At 35.9% G+C, this 22,171-nt stretch overlaps 1 long non-coding RNA gene across 3 annotated transcripts in view; it reads right to left on the bottom strand.

Annotated features, from left to right (window-relative positions):
* LOC122323195 overlaps positions 1-22,171 on the bottom strand; it is a 43,630-nt gene that overhangs the window by 1,729 nt on the left and 19,730 nt on the right. The window contains exons 2-4 of one of the 3 annotated variants that reach the window (XR_006246966.1): positions 8,327-8,422; positions 2,927-3,143; positions 1,021-1,191 (exon numbers count right to left, since the gene is read on the bottom strand). This is a non-coding gene — a long non-coding RNA (uncharacterized LOC122323195). Of the gene's footprint in view, positions 1-1,020; positions 1,200-2,926; positions 3,144-8,326; positions 8,423-22,171 lie in introns of all 3 variants that reach the window. The other 2 variants (XR_006246965.1, XR_006246964.1) reach the window with 2 other exon arrangements.

The following is a 22,171-nucleotide window of genomic DNA, read 5'->3' as shown; positions in this document are numbered from 1 at the left end:
TAACAGATGTACATCTATATATATATCTATATATATATATATATATACATATAATATACATATATATATATATACATATAATATATTAATACTATTTTTAGATATTTAATTTTAATAAAATTATTCACAACACTAACAGATGTACATCTATATATATAAATATATATCTATATATATATCTATATATATATATATATATATATACATACATATATATATATATATCTATATATATATCTATATACATATATATATATATATATATATATATATATATATATATATATATATATATATATATATATATATATATATATATATATATATGTGTGTGTGTGTGTGTGTGTGTGTCATTTATTTTAAATGGCAACAATTTAAATTTTTCTCCATATTTAAACCATCTTTGTCTCATAAGCATTCATTATAGATTCCTATCTCTCTGCATAACTTTAAAAGCCAAAATGTCAGAACTAAAGGTACAGCAAATGTAAATGTACAAAATAATGCATATAAAAACTTGAGTAATTGCTATCAACAGACACACTTCACCCCGGGAAATGTGCTTGGTGTACTGTTCTCTATTAACATTGCCTTCAAGGGGAACAACCTGCACACCTCTATTTTTCACCATCTATTTTATAGTATTTCTGACACATGAATAAACTGCAATCTGCAGAGGATGATCTAGGAGGTGTGATTTCACAACACTTCAGGAACAGGAAGAGCTGAACAGAAGCTATAAATGCTTAAGTGACAATTCATTTTTGTATAATTACACTTTATTCAATGCATCACATTCACTTCAGGACCCTCATTAGTCCATTTCTCTGAGCCATCAGCACAGCTGGTCTTGCAGGAGACAGCGGCATGTTGTTACGTTACATCACTGCCTGCCTCTAAAAATATCTATATCTTATCCAGCATATTAAAAGCAGTATCATTAGTAAAAAGCTCAGAATAAAAGGCCGCGAATCAATCGGTTAGCCACATTGATTTTAAACCTCAAACTTGCGCATTCACCTGCTCCAACGGCACCCAACGTCATCCCCAGTTTCAAACGACTGTCACTTCCCTTTGAAGTTGTGACCAAATGTTTGCTGACATTGAGGGAGCGTGTGTCCTTTTCAGAGTGTTTGCTTACTAGTTTCCACTGAACTGGCCTTCTTCAGAGTAGGTACACGTGTGCCTGGCCTGCTGCCCTTAGATAAAGAACAGAGAGTGTTAGTGACTGGGGGAGGGAAATCAAAGAGAAAAAAGTGATAAGAAAAAGAAATTGGCTAGAAAACTAGAGAGTGTGATGGTCAAATGGGTTCAGATGAAAGATACAACTGCACATAATTAGGAAATATTGACATAGCAGCCTGTCTTTTTGCATAATGTGCATGTCACAAAACAAATACGCCAAGGCTTCATGTGTCGGTTGAATCCGGGAGCCTCTTAAAGGATGTGTAACCTGTACTACTGCATTAAATGCTAAAAAGTTAAGAAAGCTGGAATTAAGTAATAGGACCTCCGTGATAAGACCACCCGGGAATGAAGAAGTACAACATATCCCACGATAAAGCTGAGAGGCCACTTTAAAAAGGAATTCAGCCTAATTTGAATCCTCCAGCCAAGGGTACAGATAACTGATACTAAACCTCTTCTCTGCAAAAGAGGAAGCGCATGACATTTAAACAAGAGGGTAGAAATTCTTCTTTAAATCTGGATAGCGTTTAACCTGCTGGGCCGATTTGCATTTATCGCATCATTCATAATGCATGCCAGTTTGTTTACAATTCATAAAGCCCTTTAGCTGCCCTGCTGTCTGAGATTCATGGTTTCTGTTACACAGGCGGTCACATGGCCACAGAGGCAGTCAGAGAAAGAGGATTATGAGAGAATCCACTGACGAAACAGTCTAGCCAGATTGGGCGTGCCCTGCATTGACCCCCCTCCACCCCTCACGGCGTTATTAGAGAGGACTGGCAGCATCCCACCCTCCCGTCATCCCTGGCGCTCACATTAATCTAAACCGAGGCTTCTCAATCCCCCAAAACCAGATCTGAAGCAATTCCATTAACCTGGGCTTTATCAGAGATCCACGAGAAAATCCTCAGCCCAAGAAGAATAATGGTTAGCCCCGCTTAAACCATCTCACCACATATCTACTGTCACCTTATCATTACCACATAAGGGCATTATAACCTTTACATTACCTATAGATTTTAAATGCATTCACAGATTAATACACATTTAATTATTGTCCACACAGTTCATTCTGGGGAAAGTGCAAACAAACCCTTCAAGAAAGATTTTAGCAGGGAGATCTGTCATGAAGGTCAACAATAATGGTAAATATATATGTATACATTTTAATGCTGTCAAACGATTAATAGTGACTAATCACATCCAAAATAAAAGTTTTTGTTTACCTAATATATGCATGTGTACTGTATTATCTATCTATCTATCTATCTATATATATATATATATATATATATATATATATATATATATATATATATATATATATATATATATATATATATATATACACATACAATATATATATTGAAAATGTGTATATGTACATACATTAAATGATTATATTTTATATTAATATATTTAATATTTACAAATAACATTTGTGTATATATATATATATATATATATATATATATATATATATATATATATATATATATATATATATATATACACACACACGTGTTTGTATTTTTTTATATATACATAATAAAAGTACACAGTAAACACACATTATGTAAACAAAAAAGTATTTCTGATGAGATTAAATTAATTGTTTGTCATCATTAATATATACATATATGAAGGCTTTTACCACCATTAGACCAATTTACCAGCAATTCACATGGATGCAATCTTGTTTTGTGATCAGTATGTGGCACATGGAGGTGCACCTGACCTATTTAACATCTCTGGTGACATCAGAGCTACGGTTTAAATGAGGTTGATGGCTTCAGCGGGAGGTTGTTCTCTACTTATGCTGTCTAAACACAGTTCAAGTTCAGTCCAGTCCAGTCCTCTGAAGGTCATGCTGTCCGGTATAGTGCTCTTATCTCACAGGATGGCCTCTTCACCGTATTCCTCACTGGCAGGGTGACCCATACTACAAATGGATTCTAGAAAACAAGTAAAAATGTTTGAGAGACCAGAAAGTACAATGTGACCTGTAAACAGGATTGAGTAAAAAAAACATGCTTTGTATTCTAATCCTAATATTGAATCATGTAATTTAGCAATGATGGACGACCAGGCGCACTTTATGCGATTACTGTTAGACAGCAGAAGGAGGAAAAAAAAAAACAATCAGTGTTAAAGGAGCGGCATAAATATAATCCAAATTATGGTAAAGGCTAGTGTAATTTCTAATCTATAACTGTAAATGGCACATAAATATCCAGTACATGATAAAGTGAAAACGCCTGGCAACATGGTAAAAAAGACGGTGCAAAACATTTGTGCTTGTGTGAAGCTGATTTTTATTCATTTGTTTAGCACATGAGAGAAACTCGATTAAGAAGATTGAGAACACTGGCCTAAGGCCAAATGTGGGAATATTCACAAGTATTATAATACGCTTTGAGATGCTCTCTGCTTATTTAACTGCATCACAAAAGGGCCAATCACCACTAACAGATGTACAAAGAACACCACAACCTGAGGAAACTACTCAACATTAGTCTCAATCATGAATACTACATATAAAACCATTTAATAGCATCAATCTGACCTTTATGAACAAATGGCTCTGCACGCCAGAACAAACAGTTTAAAGGGATATTTCACCCAAAAATGAAAACGGTCATTAATTACTCACGCTCAAGTCGTTCCCAACACATAACACCTCTGTTCATCTTTAGAACACAAATTAAGATATTTTTGATGAAATCGAGAGCTTTCTGACCCATTCACAAGTACCCTGATCAAGGTCTGGACAGGTAGTAAGTACATTGTTAAAGTGTGACATGAGTAGTTCAATCATCATTTTTATATGATCAATCCTTTTAAAACATAGAAACGTATTAAAAGGGTTAACTTTAACAGATGAAACCAGATAAGCCGACCTGAAACGTACTCCAAGGAGGGATGATCTGACAGGATTGTTACTATGAGGTGAATCACATCTAACATGTATAGTAAAGACAAAAATCGAGCTGTTTTTGCCAAAACAGCGAAAAAAGGAGCTGTAAAAATATATAGGTGGCTTGTGCTACTTACACCTCAAACATATATTCTTAAGAACATCAAAATTAAAATAAAATTTCTAAAAGGTGTATAATATGTGGCCTTTAAAGGAGACAGCGTGTAGCAGCAGAAAGAGAAGTGGAAAGAGAAACAACTAAAGAGGAGGCAATAAACATTCTCCCACAGTGAAGAGTGTGCTCCATATTTACGGTTTTTCCTAGAAGGATTTTTCCTAGAACTCCACTCTGTCATTTGACAGAATGTACAGAAAGTCCAATCGACCGCAGCGTCTGGTTAACAGAGTCTGTATTAAAAAAGACAGTTGAGATTTGCTCTCGCAGTAACTGATCCTGATCATCTGTTTATTTTCACTTCAGCCTTGAGACATTACTCCACGTTTGTGTGCTAATCACAGCGCTGACCTGAAATGCTCCAGGACCGCAGAATATTTCGTAGTGCACTGCTGCACAGCTGTAGCACAGACGCTGTTGCTCAAGTTTCACAGTAAGCGAGAGATATCCCTATTTCTCAGCTTCAGCGTGCTTTGGGCTCGTGCTCTCAGTCAAATTACGTCAGAGAGCGGGATTCACATGGATTCAGCAGCTTTAAAAAAAATAGCCCATGTAGTTATGGATCACTACATCTCAGACACCACAGTAATTTATCTTTATTATTGAATTAAGTCCTTCAACCTCAGCCAAATCAACTAAGATTTTGAGCTGGAAAATATATCAGGCTTCATGAAAATCCCTCAAAACGTTCACGGTCTGCAATAGATCGTCTTACGTCATTAAAATTCACATAATTCACCACCACACACGCCGTTGTTACAGCTTTCATCACTGGATTTTTAGTTGTTCCCATAACAACAATCAACAATGGGGAGAAAAACCGTGACAGGAACGAGTTAGCGAGGGAGGTGCGATCCAAAAAATTCTTGCTTTCTACTCCTTTTCTCTCCTACCATGTGCTTCTTTTTTTTTTTTTTTACTTTTTTTTCTGCCTTTGCCTTTTTCCAAAGTCTGTATGTGCTGACATGCACTTCATTATGTTAACTATTTTGTGGCGTGCGTCCTTTTTACATTCTTTCAGACAAGCAAGGTAATGTCAAGGAAAATACTATGCCTACTCAGGATTCCAACTAAATGGGGAATTTCGTTTATCACTGATTACATAACTCACAAACAGAGATGCTGTTTCTCCTATGCAGCAAAAACCAGGACCCTAGAGATGAATCCTGTAGCATTAAACTACATTTTCAGAATTCGATTCTTCAATTTCGTCCACATTTTACACAAAGAAATCATAGGGCCCTAGGAAAACCACAACATTCAGAGAGTGTCCATCGCGAGAGTGATTTCCCACAGCACGCAAACAACAAAGTCTGACTAAATCCAAACGCCAGCACCCAAACACATCCTTCTATCATAATATTGACTTCCTCTCTCAGCTGTTTCCAATGGACAGTGTGAGAGAGGAGGTGGTTTCCACTAAAGGAGGACTGCGTGTTTAGTCTTAAGCAAGCATGTGTCCACGGCTGAGAAAGGGAACAGGTAAGCTACATGTTAGAAAACCTCAAATACGGCACATTACAGTCAAAATGGACACATTTAGCTAGTTAATGGGAATGTTTCCATGTGACCTCTGTAGTTTCTTTATTCTTTGAAAAATGAAAGTTTACTTTTGTCCATGTCAAAGCTGCTGCTCATTTCTTTAAAAATTATGTTGTAGTTGACTTTGGGCTTTTTTTTTTCTAATTCCCAGCATGCTTTACATGCATAAAGAGAGTTTTTTTATGACTTCAGTTTTGTGAAGGGAAAGACCTGCTAGTGTTTAATGATGTTATGTTTAACATCTAAAATAACTTTCGTTGTGTTGAAGTTTTTGTGGTTACCATTGTGCTAAAGAGTAAACCACATTAAAGTAAACACTATTCACTCTATTAGCAATGACTGCGCTAATGCCATTTTTGAGTAGTTAACTTCAACATAATGTTTATGTTATAAATTAACTCTGACTCCTAACTCTAACTAGTTTGTGGGTTAAGCAATTTTGTTGGTTGTCGCCATAACTCAAAAAAAAAAAAAAAAAAAAAAACTGTTGCTTTATTTATTTCTTCATTTATATGAGTGTATAAACATGCACTAAACTTATACCATCTGTGGCCTTACTTGAGCTGTTTAAATGCGAGTGGACTTTAAATGACTGATACAATATAGTCAGTCATATGATATTTTTATAATTTGTGTGTAAACTAATCTTCATGCCTGTCTGCATAGGATTAGAATAAATATTAAGGCTTTATGGTTACAGTTATCATTCTTGGTGTGAAATATCGTTCTTGATATGAATGGGTCAGCAAAAAAGCGGGAAAATATATTACGATGTTGGATGAAAAGCAGCAGAGTAAAACAGAGTACAACAAAACTTTCCTTTTTCCGAAAAGGCTATGAAACAATGGCACAAGAATATTTCTCCCTTTACTGCTAATCTTGATTTAGTACAGTATATACTGCTTCTGAAATCAGTTTGTTCCCATCCTGTTTTATAATACTTTACGCTGGTTCCCAAAAGCCCAGCACCGCTGATGCTGTGTTTAATCTGAATGTGGAATGTGACCTTGTCTTTTGTCCTTGTCTTGCACAGAGGACAAGTCCACTTAGCTCTATTTGGCCTTCCCTGTCATTTTACAGAGAAGATGCACTGCAACAAACCTGGAAGAAAATCAGAAATGACTGATAATGACCCCAAAAGGTCAGTTTAACAGTGATTATGTAGAAATAGAAGAGGAAAAAGCTCAACACAAATAATTGATCATTTTAAAATACTGACAGTCACACATTCCTTTGAAATTTCAAAATGTTAAATCATGACGATCCGTCCTGTTCAGCAAAGACACAATCTATATGCAAATCAACAGACTCGCAAAAACAACAGCACTCCAAGTCTCGACAAAACAGGGACTTTCAGTTATTTCTTAACATCAGCCGTTATTTCCCAACAGATTCCTGCATGAGCCGAGTGATAAAGCGAGTGTTTGCTGGTATTTGGGTTTGTCTGTGCAGGAGGAGCTCAGAGATTGGCTTCTCAGGAAAGAGAGCTACGGCTGTTACCCAGCGGCTCAGTCGGACTGAGATTACAACAGACCTGTCAGCTCTATCAGAAAGAGAAGTGCTTTCTGTTGGAGAGATAACTCCAACACCGATCTGTACAAAACTCTTGTGTCTCACCTATCTCTACTGCTCATTACACTTCATATCAGGGTGGGGAACACTTCCTGTTTTTATCTTACAAATAAGCACAGACCATCCACCGCTTTCTTTTGACTGTTAGTCACTACACACAAACACAAACACACTTAGGATGGGTCAGATAGGTCAATTAGTCAATTACCGAGGTCTACAAGTATTCATCCCCCTAAAAAAACAAAATGCACAATTACATACTTTTAAATAAGATTCTATAAATTGTATGTATTTCTCTCTTGCAATGAATCTTAGATGTATTTTCTGCATTTCGTGCTACATGCATTTATTTTAAATCACGTTATAAAACACAAAACTCAAATAAAATGTAAAAAAAAGCATGACCCCTGCTTTGTTTCATTTTGTTTTTCAACAACATGCATCCTGTGTGAACACACCCTAAGAAAAGTGTCTGATGTTTTGCTGATATCCCCCAAGTCTAACTAAGGGTTGTTGTTTTTTAACTAGCTGACAAGTTGCTCAGACAACCTACTAACTAGTCAGTTATGAACTTTTACGAATGAAGCTTTCAGCTTTATAAATAGCACTGCTTTTGAGCTCAAAAAGGAAACCCCTAGGCTTCTTGAGGTGTCAGAGGGGTTAATTCCTTATAACAAGAGTGTGGTGATAATTCTCAGAATTGCTCATGAGCTGAGGTTTTTAGATGTGTGAAGGCCAGCACAGGAAACGCTGGGTATTTTTGAATAACTAGGCCCCTGATCATCTGTTCTAACTACTACTTCTGCTCTTTGTTTCTTGACTCACTGCAGAGGGTCTTGAGGTGTCTTGCACTTGAATGCCCAACATAGAATCACTTTCTATGGTGAGATATCAATGTTTTCTCCAAGGTGACTGTGTGTAGGGTGGTTTACCTGAAACTGAAACGTTGAAAAAAGAACAAACTCCATTTTGAAGATAACTCTTAAAGGTGAAAGGACTGCTCACATCCTCAATATTTTTCTCTCATCCTACAAGGAAACAAAACAAGAAAAAGGATATTATAGTCATACGCAGATTTCACTCAGTTGTTTGCACAGGGTTCATGTTCATGCGCTTAAGACAAACTGAAATCTATGGTGGTAATAAATATTTTGAAGAAAAATGTATTTAGATGTTATCCTCTTATTTTTCTTTTCTGCTATTTGTTGAAGAATATCAAGCTGGAAAGAAGATATGAACTCACTGATCTCACAGAGGCAGCGGATGTTTCACAGTGATCTCACACAGGAAACACAACCTGTCAACTACTAGCATAGTTTCAAACCTGCCATTAAAGAGTTTCATTTCATTTTCTTCACTGTCATAATCTTCAAACTAAAACCCTCCTGTTCACGAGCTTCTAGTGCCAAGCAACCAGCCAAAGGTCTCTCAAGAATCCAGCTTTATTAGTTTGATTAAAAACAAAAAACAATTCAAGAAAGAAAATGTAAAAAGCTACACAACATTTTATGTGGTCTTAACACAATCTTCTAAATCTGCTTTTACAGTATCTGATTCTACTTTCAATCCAAAACAAGGCTATGGTTACCTTTAATGCCCTGCAATAGAGGTCAAGTTAAAGGTCAAATTAACCTTGATAACAGAGACAATAATCAGCCTTTCATAAATGATAACCTTATTCATTAAACAGGTATATGATAAACAAAGAAAAGCCACTACCGTTTATTCTTTTATTGTAGTGTACAAAGATAAGCGGTTTCTGTAAATATTAACATGTACACACTTGCTTTCATTCCTTTCCATGAAAGATAAAACAAAACACTTTAAAGGAAATGACAAATGTCCATTGTTGGTAATTAAAAAAACTAATTCTTTCACGGTGCTTCTACAAAAGTTCCAGTCACCAAATAAAACCATAATTAAAGCCACAAAGACTATATAAGATCCTATTTGAGATGAGGAATAATTTTATATCCAATCTGAGGCTAGAAAACAAACTTTAACCAGCATAATTCGCCATTTTAAAGCTGTTTGAGTACACTGATCAGATTTCCTCGTCTATTTATATGGCATAAAGCATCACAGAAAACACAGACAGAGGAAGAACATGTGACAAAGAGTCTTATGTGATTAATAGTATATTCTGAGAAGTACTTGGCGTAAATCTGCACAGTCTAGAGTCAAGAACAGGAAGGTACAAGAACCCCCATTAATGTAAATAATCCAACAAACCTTGTGATCTTTTCAAGAAACTTCCACCACTATATCAATTTCAGGCTTGCGTGATCTGTGCCATGAAATCCTCAAATGAAATATGAAATCTCTGCAGGTTGTTTCACAGCAAGAGCAGAAGAGGACGTGACCGGGTAAAGAAACAGCTGCCTCGGGTTTACAGAGTTTTGGCCTGTTATTGTATTGAGTGTATGTGAGATGCACTTAAATGAACTCGCAAATAAACATACACGCAAAACACACAGGTAGCAGCAGACTAGTGGGGCAAGCAAAAATAGACACTAAGTCCTGTGAGAACAAGGAATCAGAGCCAGACCAGAATACTAGCAACCCTCTGGAAACCGAACGCACACAGCCAAACTACGCCTGGCACGGCCAACTAGCCTGGATCCTGCCAAAGGGGTCTGGCTCATGCCAGCGCCAAAGCAGCTTTCACTTAGAGCGAGAATTGAATATGGGGCAGGCAAGGGTGTCAGCAGAGCAACAAAGATCACTTCGAAGACGCCCACTGTAGGCTCACCTCATGTGTCGAGAAACCACTAGAGAGGAGCGGATGAGTCAGTACAAGAGAGGTGTTATTCAGAGCTCTGCCGCTCACTGGGCTTTTTCATGTGGGAGCAGACGAGAAATGCCTCTAATAAAAGCAGAAATCAGAGTGGATTCCCCAACGCTGAAGAGAAACAATACACAAAGTAATTACGCGTCAAGAGAATGACTGGTGCTTGCCGACGTAAAATCACCATTGTGTAGTGCTTACTTCTCAGTAGGGATACAGGGCAACCTAGGGCTCGGCAATGTATCGCACTATATATTCATGCACATCTCATCAATAAAGCCGGATCTTTGTTTAGATGATTACCTGTTTTCAAATGGAGCGGCAGTTAACACACAGAGCTCTGACAAGCTACGGGACATCACGTTCAGTTTTGAGGGAGATTCATTTGCGATACTGAACCCGATATTGTGTAGCTTGTCAGTGATCTACAGCTCGTGTATTAACTGCTGCTCCATTTGAAAACAGGTGATGAAGGTTTACTGCTAATCAAAGAACCGGCCTTACTGACGTGCAATATATTGCCCAGCCCTACATAAAATTTACTGAAAAGTAGTAAAAAAAAAAAAAAAAAAAGTTATCGTCTAATATAAGTGGCAAATAGCTGATATGATAAAAAATGTCTGGGTTGTTTTGCCTGTATTGTCATAGCTAGATAAAAATCTAATCTTGCCCTTTTAAAAATTCATCATTACGCAGTGGTTACTTGCTTGAAACAAACAAAAATTAATAAAAGCTTGAGCCTTTATACTGAGGCATGAGAAAGACTGCTTTGCCTCAGTGAAATATTACTGATATATCTTTGTATCAGTGAGATTGATAATACAAGAATATTTTTTTCTGACATGTGTATGTGTATTTTATATCAGCTGTTTAGACTCATTAGCAAATTATGCAAATATGCCAGATATGCAAATTAATCACTCTTTTGGTCTTATCTGTCAACAAGGTTTGCAAGAAACTCTGAAAGTCTTTGCCAGTCTCGCACCAAATTAGTAGTGGGATATTTTAGAAACCATACAACAAAAAGAGTGCTGGGGTGGATATTTACCTACAGTTTATATCCATTTTTATTATTATTATTATTATTATTATTATTATTATTATTAGAATATTAAATGCGTATTAAAAAAAATTATATTAGAAATAGTACCTACATGACCAATCTCAAAAATGGTATGAGCTTTTTCACTTGTTTTATCATAATTCATATCTCATATAAATTATGATTTTGGTTTAAAAAAAAATAAAAAAAATCAACCTCTCTCAATAATGAAATGTATTACAGATTCAGGTCTGTAACACAAACAGTGCTTGGTCAATAATGAAAAGACACTATCATGGTTTACAAAAACAGCATTACTTCATTCTTTGTAAAAATGGGGCCACAATGAGAAAAAGCAAAACAGTACAACTATAAAGTTTTATTGGTGTTATTAAAATGGATTCTGCAGCTCACTTATTAAGCGCTCAGGTTTCTTAATAAAAGAACTGTAGCTAAACAGTGCCGTGGGTTTGGAAACAACACCAGGGGAACTAAATTTTATTATCAACATTGAAATCTCTCACAAACATAAAAAACCATCAGCCAACAATAGGCTGATCTTATCAAGTGACAGAAGGCTATCAGCAGGTTTGTTTTAGATTAAAACAGATGTAATCATCACTGCATGGATGGCAGAATAATTATTTATGGTTATAGGTTAATAAAACAAGAAAAAAAACAGCAGATGCATAATGGTTTTCAACACGCATGGTATCTAATATCTAATCAGAACGATTCAGTAACAGAACATATGGTACAATAAAACCAAAGAAAATGGTGTTCAATTTTGTTTTATTGTGTGCATCCTTTCTTGTTGACCTTTGAACCCAGTAATCCTTTCCTGACAACAGCATTTTGTCAGAGCATGACCAACACAATAGGGCTTTACTCTGCTAGGAATCCAATAGTGTTAGCACAAACCCTCCCGAGAAAGACGGTACATACCGGCAAATCCACATGTTTTTATATGGGATCCAAAAAAAGTTGCTAGTGTATCACAGTTGTCACACTCAGACAGTACCACAAAAGTGGCTGGGTTTAACACTAGAGTTACTAAGACAGCAAGAGGAGTATTTTTAGAGCCCTCATGAACTGAGACTTGTTGTTTGTTCCACAAAGGGCCTGGTTGGTTCCCATCGCATCAATAATGCCTCTATGTTGAAAGTTTGGCACATTGTGTTAGATTTTGTACGAGCGAATGTAATCTCAACACTGCTGTACTGAGACACATATTGACATTCGTGCTTTTAGGCTGCTATCAGGGTTTGTTTACAAATCTCCCAGGGTTTCTGTCCGTGTCATGTCTGACTTCAGCCGGCATTCTTTGAGGACGCTGCAATCCATCACTGCAGGGCATGTTCAGACTATTATCAGTGCACTGATAAGATAATCGAACAAGTCATTCTCTACACAAACTGTTACTTTGTTTCTCAAACAAATGCACCAACATACTAGGAAGAAACCCAATAAGTGGCACAGATGTTTTTGAGCTTATAAAAACAACCTACTAAGAGACAAGAGGTCTAATACCGCCAGGCACGTGCACAGGTAGGACTCAACCTGTGCAGAGCAGATGACCTTTTCCTCTCTTACACTCCGAAGTGCCCTTTTTTGGTGATGTTGTTTTTTCTCCTTCAATAAATCAATGCAATTACTCACTTTGCGTCTGTTCAACTATTTGGATCCACTCAAACCGTCAGTTAAACCTCATAACCAGGGTTGCCAGGTTTTTTTTTTTTTTTTTTTACAGAAAAGCGGTGGGGTAAAATATTTGCTTTTGGTGGGGTTCCTCTGATAAAAGACGTGGTTTCAACACACGTCTCTCATAAGGTCTGTGCACGGCCCTGAATACCACAGTAAAAAACACTTCTGCTGTGCAGATGGCAAAGCTGATTGATTCTTATTGTATCAGCAGCAGGAGTCTTCAACCTCCCCAGCTCCACCTGTACAGATCATATATATATATATATATATATATATATATATATATATATATATATATATATATATATATATATATATATATATATATATATATATTTGATTTTAGTTGTTTATTTTACATTTATTATACTTTTTTGCAATGAAATGTAAAAAAACAAAAAACACCTTACTGACACAAACTTTTGAACAGTAGTGTCATTGACCCATCTGCTCAAACAGACGTCAACAAGCATCGAAAAACGAGGCCATGTGGCAGCATACATATTCGCAAGATCAAAGACAGCATTTTACCAACCCTGCTTTTTGCGGCGTTTATAATCTGATAAATTACCAAAGTGAAATTCCCTTTAACAGAAAACACACAGTGACTAAAATCAAGATAATACTGATAACCGTAAACAAAATATTAATCCTCGGGAAAGCAGTTATAACTACTCTGATCACAGAAATTCTGTTTGTACAAATACAAATTTAAATACATCCTGGTTGCTACAGTAGATGCATAAACAAACCAGATGAGAGCTGAAACATTTGCAGGCCAGTCTGTACTGATCTGGAGGAATTTGTTGCAGTGCTGCGGAGAGTCAAACATCTCTTTCATCCGTTAACAGGGGTCAAACCAACATGAAGTTCAAGCCAGCAGGCAACAAACACAGCCCGGAGAAAACGGTTAACCCTTTTGCAACTACAGTCCGTGTTACGTAGTTGTGCTTTATTTGCCATAATAAGCTGTCAATCAGAAGAAATACCTTTGGGCTGTGAAGACAATCCAAAGGCTGCTTTCAAGAGCCTGAAGCATTGTATGAAAAAAAACACTCATGTGACTAACAGTTTATTCTAAGCAAACAGAACATACAGAGGACTTATTGTTCCTATAATGCACACAGAGATGATTTGGCCTGGCAGTTATTCTTCAGTTAAATGTCAGTCAGTCTTCAGGCAACTGCTGCCAACAATGCCGCCACTCAGGTCAGGTGACTGCAGCTACACGTGATGCATGTGAAGTTGGCATCGACCCACCAGCTGTTGAATAACAGCATGAAATCGGAGAATGTCACACTCATCCTCACAAAGCCATGAAAATCCTGTCTTCCCGGATTCAATGCTAAGGGTACACGTTGTTTTCTAGCAAGGGGTCACTGACAAATAGGTCAGCCGTTTCATCTGGCTCAGGGGGGCAATTGGGGATTGGAGAGAGGGATCGGATCTGAATATTTAAATAACGATTCACAGCGCTGGTGTTTACCAGAATTGCTGTCCTTTTGATTACCAATGTAAATGCCTCCCTATGGGATCTGAAATATTGTAATTGCTCCATTTGTGAGCTTGTTTAGAAGGTAATTACCCTGCGATGCTAAGAACTTTGAATCCCCCTCCTGCATAATTTATCATTTCGAGGGATAGGAAGATATGGTAATTTAAAGCGCTTCCCTATCATGACTTGCGAACCGTGCGCTGTGGATTTTTTCAATAAAAGTTGTTGTGTGGGTGGTTTAAAAAGGCAAGCCATGACAATTCTGTGATCTAATAACATTCACCGCAACTAAGCAATGTTTACCAAACATTTTGACAACAACATTGGCAATGAGCAAACCAAAACCGCAATATTCAAATGACCCTGATGAATCATTAGCCTACTGTTTAGATACTGTGAATACAAGAGAGTGGTCAGATGATCAGGACAACTATAGTACGTAACATTCAGACACGGTAAAAGCATATACTCAATCAACATTCCAGTGTAGCCAGTATGATTTTTTTCCCCCATGGATGCATTAAATAGATCCAAAGTGACAATGCTAAATATAAATTTCATATAAATGCTCTTTTTTAAAATTTCTATTCAGTATTACAGTTTCCACTATAATATTAAGTAGCACACCAATTTTTAACACTGATGATAATACATGTTTTTTAGCACCAAATCAACATGTTACAATAACTTCTGAAGAATCATGTGATACTGAATGGCTGCTGAGAATTCAGCTTCGTCGTCACAGTAGGGTCAATAATATAATAATTTTTTTAATCCAGTATCAATACTGATCGCAATATGCGTTTACCATTAATGGGGAAGGAAAGACTTTCCACATTTTTGTTAGACCTCGAGGATAAATGTAATCATAACACTGTTCATTCTCATTTAACTCCACAGAGTAGGATACCTTTTAATTTACAGCCCCATGAAATGTTTTTTGTATTTTTATTTTTAACTTTAACATTTCCATATTTTTTCAGTTGAATTTTTTTCTGGATTCTGTGATTACTGACGATTCATGATTTAATATTGATTTATAATTTAATACTGACGTTTTTTAAATGTATTAAAAGAATTACAGTTTGATCATGCTTAGTTATCTTGGTCACTCCTTAAATACATTATTATTATTATTATTATTATTACTTTAGTATACTCTAGTAATATTTTTCTCTCATGATTTCAAGTTAAACCAGTCTTTTATTTTGCTGATTAGCAGCATGCACTGCCTGGCTGCTGTCATGTGTGTGTTTTCTGGTGTAACAGACTGTTCGAGGAAAAATGTTACCAATATACATCTTATCGTGGTCTCAATATAATACTGTTTTATCACCCAGACTCATCACAGGAATCACATTGAAAAATTTCACAATATTATTGTTCTTGCTGTACTTTTGATAATCAATGCAGCCCCGCATACCATAAGAACTTGCAGCAACCCCAATCTTCTGTATGGCATTTAATACGCATCGATTTCTACTAAATGACTTTAAGAACATAAATGACCTTGCATAAACCCTGTGTGATCTATATCTGTGAGACAGGAAACATAAAGGGGATGCTGTAGTGCTACGTCAACAAAGCAAAAGCGAGCGCTAACAAGGCCATTTCAACCTCTAGCATAAAATAAGAGCCCCAGTGAGCCCATGAATGAATGAACGCATATCACGGGTTCATGCCCATCAAGCATGAACGAATACTGCAGATTTGGCATTCTACAGAATGATTGCACAAACACAGAATCCAAACCAGCTCTGAGGTGGCCGCGAGTAGCGTTGGAAGTGTGCCAGTCCAGGTCCATGTGGGTGGGGTTAAAAAAAAAAAAAAAAAGAGAAAGTTCTACCATGTATGAATAAGAGAACTTGTCTACCCCAAGACACAGACATGAATACTGATTATGCAGATGCTGCACTGCAAACACAGATAACTATCAGCTGCTGACGCCGGAGGTTTTACTGCCGCAGCTGCACGCACAGCCGGGGGAAAACGCTCAGAGGCCCCTCAGAGCAACAGGGCTGAAGCTGCCTCTCTAGGACATTTAATTCCCCCGTCTCACAAGGGCAAGCGGCATGCTGTTGAGAAGAAAAATGCGTGTCAAAAAAAACCCTAAAAACCAAGGACAGGCACGAACTAGCTGTACAATATGAACAATTTTCCCTTTTCAGAATCGTATAGTAAACAAAAAAAAAAAAAAAAAAAAAAAAAGAGAGAGGGCGAAACAAAGAATACTGGGAAGAAAGAAGCAAATACTAAGAATAGCTCAGGGTTTGAGGTGAATTCGGTGGGGAGTCTTGTGTTATGGAAGAACAGCGTGTAAAGACAAGGTTGCTGGTGGCGATGAGAGAAACAGGAGGAATGGGTCAGATTGATGAGGAAAACCTTCAAGCTGTTCCAAAGCTTCAGTGACGCCCACCGGAGACACAAAAACCCGGGAAGAACTGTTATGGCAGGAAGGAAGTGTTCCGAAAAAACTATTAAAACAGCCATTTTTAGTTACAATTTTAACTGTTAAAAAGACCTGAGAATCTGAGGATTAAGCAGACAGTTGCAAACTGAAGTGAAACAACCACACCGCTCGACATGATTCATTTGCTAATTAAACACTTCTTGTTGTTACAGCACTGACAGATTTGATCTGGATGATAGATTCAATTAAACAATGGAGACTGAAAGCGAAATGCCGATTGGATAAGCGTACGTCTACGGTTTCTCATGAAAGATCAGCAGCAAATAAGCTCTATGTATTGTAAACCGATGCTTTGTTTGCTTTGACTAACCACCACTTTGGTTTAGTGTAACAGTGACCTTATATTTAAAAATGGTATTTGTTCAGACAGGTCAAAAACCACGAGGTAAAGCCGCAAGGCAGCAACGATTGTTTGACGAGGATTAGACACTTTTTAAAGCCCTCTGTATGGAAGTCCCAGGGAAATGAACAAAGCACTTGTGCTGTCCAAGTGAAAGTCAATAAAGCTGAACACAGTGACACATGAGAACGGGCTCACCTGGCCTGGCCTAAGGCACACCCTGATGTTTCTCTGTAACACTTTTACACCCTGTCAGATTAAACCCGTAATCACACATTATAACATCCCTTTCATTGATAAAACTTTACACTAGCGAGGGCAGCTGAGGCTAGCCTCACCATCCTAATTAGTTATTTAACAGTGGTAACGTGTTAAAGGAGGTGAATACTAATATTACTGAATAGGAAGTCTTAATTCAGATTAGGTCATAAAAGCCACAATAATAAATTAGTAAATTAATATATTTTACATTCTACATATAAAATAGGAATAGATTATTATATTGTCATTTTATTATGCAATTTTATTTTTACTATAAATTATATCAATGCAATATTATTATTTTCATTATTATCAAAATGCATTTGATATGAAAACGAAAAACGGTTACTGGAATTGAGAAAATAAGTTTTGGAGTTTGATCAATCTCCAAATTTTCTTGGAATTGAATCATAATTGATTCAAGCCTATAAGTCACAGGACAGATCGTAGATTAAAGGGATACTTCACTCAGAAATGAAAGCCCTGTTAATTAGTCACCATCAAGTTGTTTCAATCCTCACTCAAAAAATGTTTTTTGCTCTTTGTTCAATTTTATTAATTAAAATGAGCACATAAAACAACTTTTTTTCCTCTCGCTTCTATTAATCGATATTACTTTATTGAGATGAATAATTGACAATAATGAATTATCTTAAACCAGCAGCCAGAACCTGTACTAAAGAATTTTGTAAAATTTCATAGCTTTGGTAACAATTTGTAGTAATTTGATTAAAGTAACTTAAATTTACGTATTTGACAAAAATAAAACAAAAAAACAGACACAGTTACAGATACAGTAATTGATACTGTCTTAAGTATAAAAAAAGCCCTTTGGAAATCTATTCCAGGGTCTAATATAGCTTATAGAAAAGTTAACTAAAGTTCTCTTTCATTACAAACAGTAATCACAAGCAGTAATAACATGCAAAAGGCAAACATTGCCTTAAAAAAATATATATATTTTTGATATATATTATGATATATATATATATATATATATATATATATATATATATATATATATATATATATATATATATATATATATATATATATATATATATATATATACACATATATATATATATATAAACACATATATATATATAAAAGAAACCTGCTGACAGGGAGAGAGTTAGTAAATTGTAAACCAAAATATTAAATATGACTGATGTTAACTTCCCTTTAAACCTTTAGGTTTACGTGACATCCTGTTTGATAAGGACAATTCTCAATACAGTCAATTCATCTTTATTTATATAGCACTTTATACAATACAAAGTGTGTCATAGCAGCTTTTTTATACAGGAAAATAGTTTGTCAATAATGCAAGACAGTTTTTTAGCTAAAGTAAGTTCATTGATTATTCAGTGATGCCATCACCCACTTCAGCTCTCTTCTAATAGTGTCTATGCAATCAGTCACGAGTTCCCAACTAAGCAAGTCAAAGGTGGTAGTGGCATGAAACCAAAACTCCATTGGTGACAGAAATGGAGAAAAAAACATTGGGAGAAATTTGACTAAGTCAGAGGGCCAGTTCTCCTCTGGTCAGATGAAACCAGCGGTTTAAATTCCAGGATGTAACACAAGTAAGATTGTGCAGAGGACTTGTCCCGATGACAGACATGGTCTTCGGAGGGAATCTATCTCTGGGGCGCATCTAGTTGACATGATTTCCACTGACCTTCAGGGCTGTAGAGGTCATCCCTTGGACAACCAGCACATTTTATATACAATATATTTTAGATTACTTTTACACAATATTGCCTACATTTAAATTTGTATAACAAACATTTTAGAAATAATAGAAATAATATTTAATTTATAGTTATTCAGGAAAAAGACCTCCATCCTGCTTTTCACTTCTAGCCGAAAGATGCTGTATCTAGCTCCATAAGCTGGCCAGAAATAAACCGTATTCAGTTCAGAGAACTTACACTAAATGGATAGTTTACCCCAAAAATGCAAAATTTTGCTATGTTGCTGTGCCTGGGAACTTTTTTTAGTTGTGTTGCTGTCCATGCATGGTCAGAAAGCTCTTGGATTTCAATCAAAAATATCTTATTTTGTGTAATACTTCCCATAAAGAAAGAATGACTAAAGAACTATCCCTTTAACATGAAGTAATTACATTCAGTGTGTTCAGGAATAAAGTATTTTTTTTTATGCAAAGGATATGATGCTTGTTAAAGTCAATGGCATTGCATTCATGTATGTTGGTTTGAAAATAAAGTGACATAGCATAGTAATGATTTTATAGATGAAATGTAGACAAATCTGTATTTTGGCAAAGAATTGCACCAATTTGGAGGTGCCAAGGATTGTGCCGTTTCTAAGACAATGGAAATGGAAAAAAGCTCAGTAACTGAACCGCTGGGGGAATGGGAATGGGGAAGGGGTGCACTATCAGGGATTGTATTAATTGTGCCAGGCTTTTTGTTAAGGATAACAAAAACATAAGATTGATTTGAAATTAGTAGTATGTATGGCTCTTCAAACTGATCCATACATGTTCTTCATTGTCATATTTTAGTTGAAAAATCTCATTTGTTAATTTGTGAAATATTAATTTCTTTTCTTGACAAAAAAACCCCCAACCTGTAACTCAAAAGTGTTGAGTTGGGCTGTGATCTGGTGGCTGAAGACCATAGCGTTTTTTTCAAATAACTCATGGCTGTTCACTGTTCACTGACAATAACTCTGGGTGGTTACTCTCCAAAAATGTGTATTTTTAGTGTTAAATTACGTTTAATGTTTTTGGGTAAATTAGTATATTTTATTACAGTACTGTAACATTATTTATTAATTTATTTAGAACCATTCCTTTGAGGTCCACAAGTCTAAAACAAACTGGGTACATGTTTCTTAATGGCTGTATTGCAGTTTATCAAAAATTAATAATAATAATAATAATAAAAAAAAACATGCAGCATAAAACTTCTTGAAGTAACAGCATAATTTCTGCAAGTGTTAATTTTTTTAATATGCTATACTTTAAAAAAATTCCCCCTCATTAAAACGACCGTTTTGGGGATCTTTGTTGTAAAGCATGAATTTGCTGATGCAAGACCCTGAAGATATCAGCATTGTGCTAAAAGGTGTGGAGGAGCTCTCTGCTTTAGGTAATGTAGCATTTTCTACAGCCATGCAACTTGGACTAATACACTTGGACTTTACATCTTAGCTCCATTACACTTTTGAGGTGCTCTAAAAAATGATTCTAGAGCTGGAGCCGCATGAACTGTCTGCCAAAGCAGAGGCACTGAAAACAAAACTGTGCTGTGTTTGAGAACCTCTTTGTGTTCCAGTGTTATGTGAATTCTTGTGTTTACACTCTTCTGAACAGAAAACATTGGTCTCTTAATCACTTATGTTAAAAAAAAAAAAAAAAAAAAAAATGCTGTTATATTCTCTTGTATGTGGACGTTTTATTTGCATTGTCATTTTTGATCTTGAGCATGTTTAATTGCCATATTTGCAGTTATAAGCAAGAAGACATGCAAGGTTAAACATTCTTGTGTGCTCATGTTTTAAATACAGATTGTTACAAAATGTTGACAATTGCATTTAACACTTTTCTTCACAGTAGACTATAGGTATAAATTAAAATGGTTTGACTTTAAGGAACAAAAGTATTTCACTTTCATTTGGAAGTAACTGTAGAGTCAAGTTAGCTAAAATTATTATTTAAATTTTATCTAGTAGGCAGGAGAAAAATGTAGTTGATTGCATTATTTTAAATAGTAGGAATGTCAAAATTCAGAGTAGTTAACCTAACAAAACTTTTTTATTATGCATGGCAAAATGTTATCTAGTAGGAATGACCAATTTTGTCTTTTTTTTGTCTTCACTAAAAAGAATAAGTTTACACAACAAGATTACAACAAATAATTTCAAACTAATTAGATTTTGGTAGTAAATGTAATTAGATTGTGGAAAAGTTGAAGTTTTTTTTTCGTTAAATTTTTTTTGATTGCCGTTTAAAGTTTATTTCTTATGTTGAACACAAGAGGATATTTTGAAAAATACAAATACTTAAAATGAAAGTCTATGAGGACCATCAACTGTTCGGTTATAAATATTCTTCAAATATCATATTTTTATTAATTCAACAAAAAACCTTGAACATATGAAAAATGACAGAATTTTCACTTTTGGGTGAACACTTTAAGAATCCCTATTTGATTCAATGCAAATGTTGACCTTTTGTTTTTTTGCATTTAACTTTTGTAACCAGTTTTTTGAAGGAGCAGCACTCAAATTCTGCTATAACCTGTCTGAGCACTTGATCATTACGTCTTGATCTATATAAGGACATGACCAGAGCCAGATGGAGCCCTTCACAATCCAAAGCCTGGTGACCTGATCCTTGCATAAGGCTACAGCATTACAGCGCTTTCACGTGTGACTTTTTTTCCCCCATGTTGGGAGGAACACCTGCTGTGTCACGTCGGTCCAGCAGAGTGCTCCTCTGCCATAATTCCATTTTGGGACTGGGTGAGAATCTATAGTCGGCTTCCAGCGATGACGTACCCAAGAAGCGCGACAACATTGCATGTCACACACGTTAGCACACAGAGCTCACATGACGTCCCATGTTGGTCAGCTGGAATCACAGTGAGGGCATAGCGGCTGATTACCACAGAGTTAAATCACAGTCATCTGATCAAAAACAAA

Source organism: Puntigrus tetrazona, chromosome 2 (assembly GCF_018831695.1).
Source record: "Puntigrus tetrazona isolate hp1 chromosome 2, ASM1883169v1, whole genome shotgun sequence".
NCBI lineage: Eukaryota > Metazoa > Chordata > Actinopteri > Cypriniformes > Cyprinidae > Puntigrus > Puntigrus tetrazona.
Note: the sequence above shows the minus strand (reverse complement) of the source record. Positions and strands in the feature narration are given on the sequence as shown.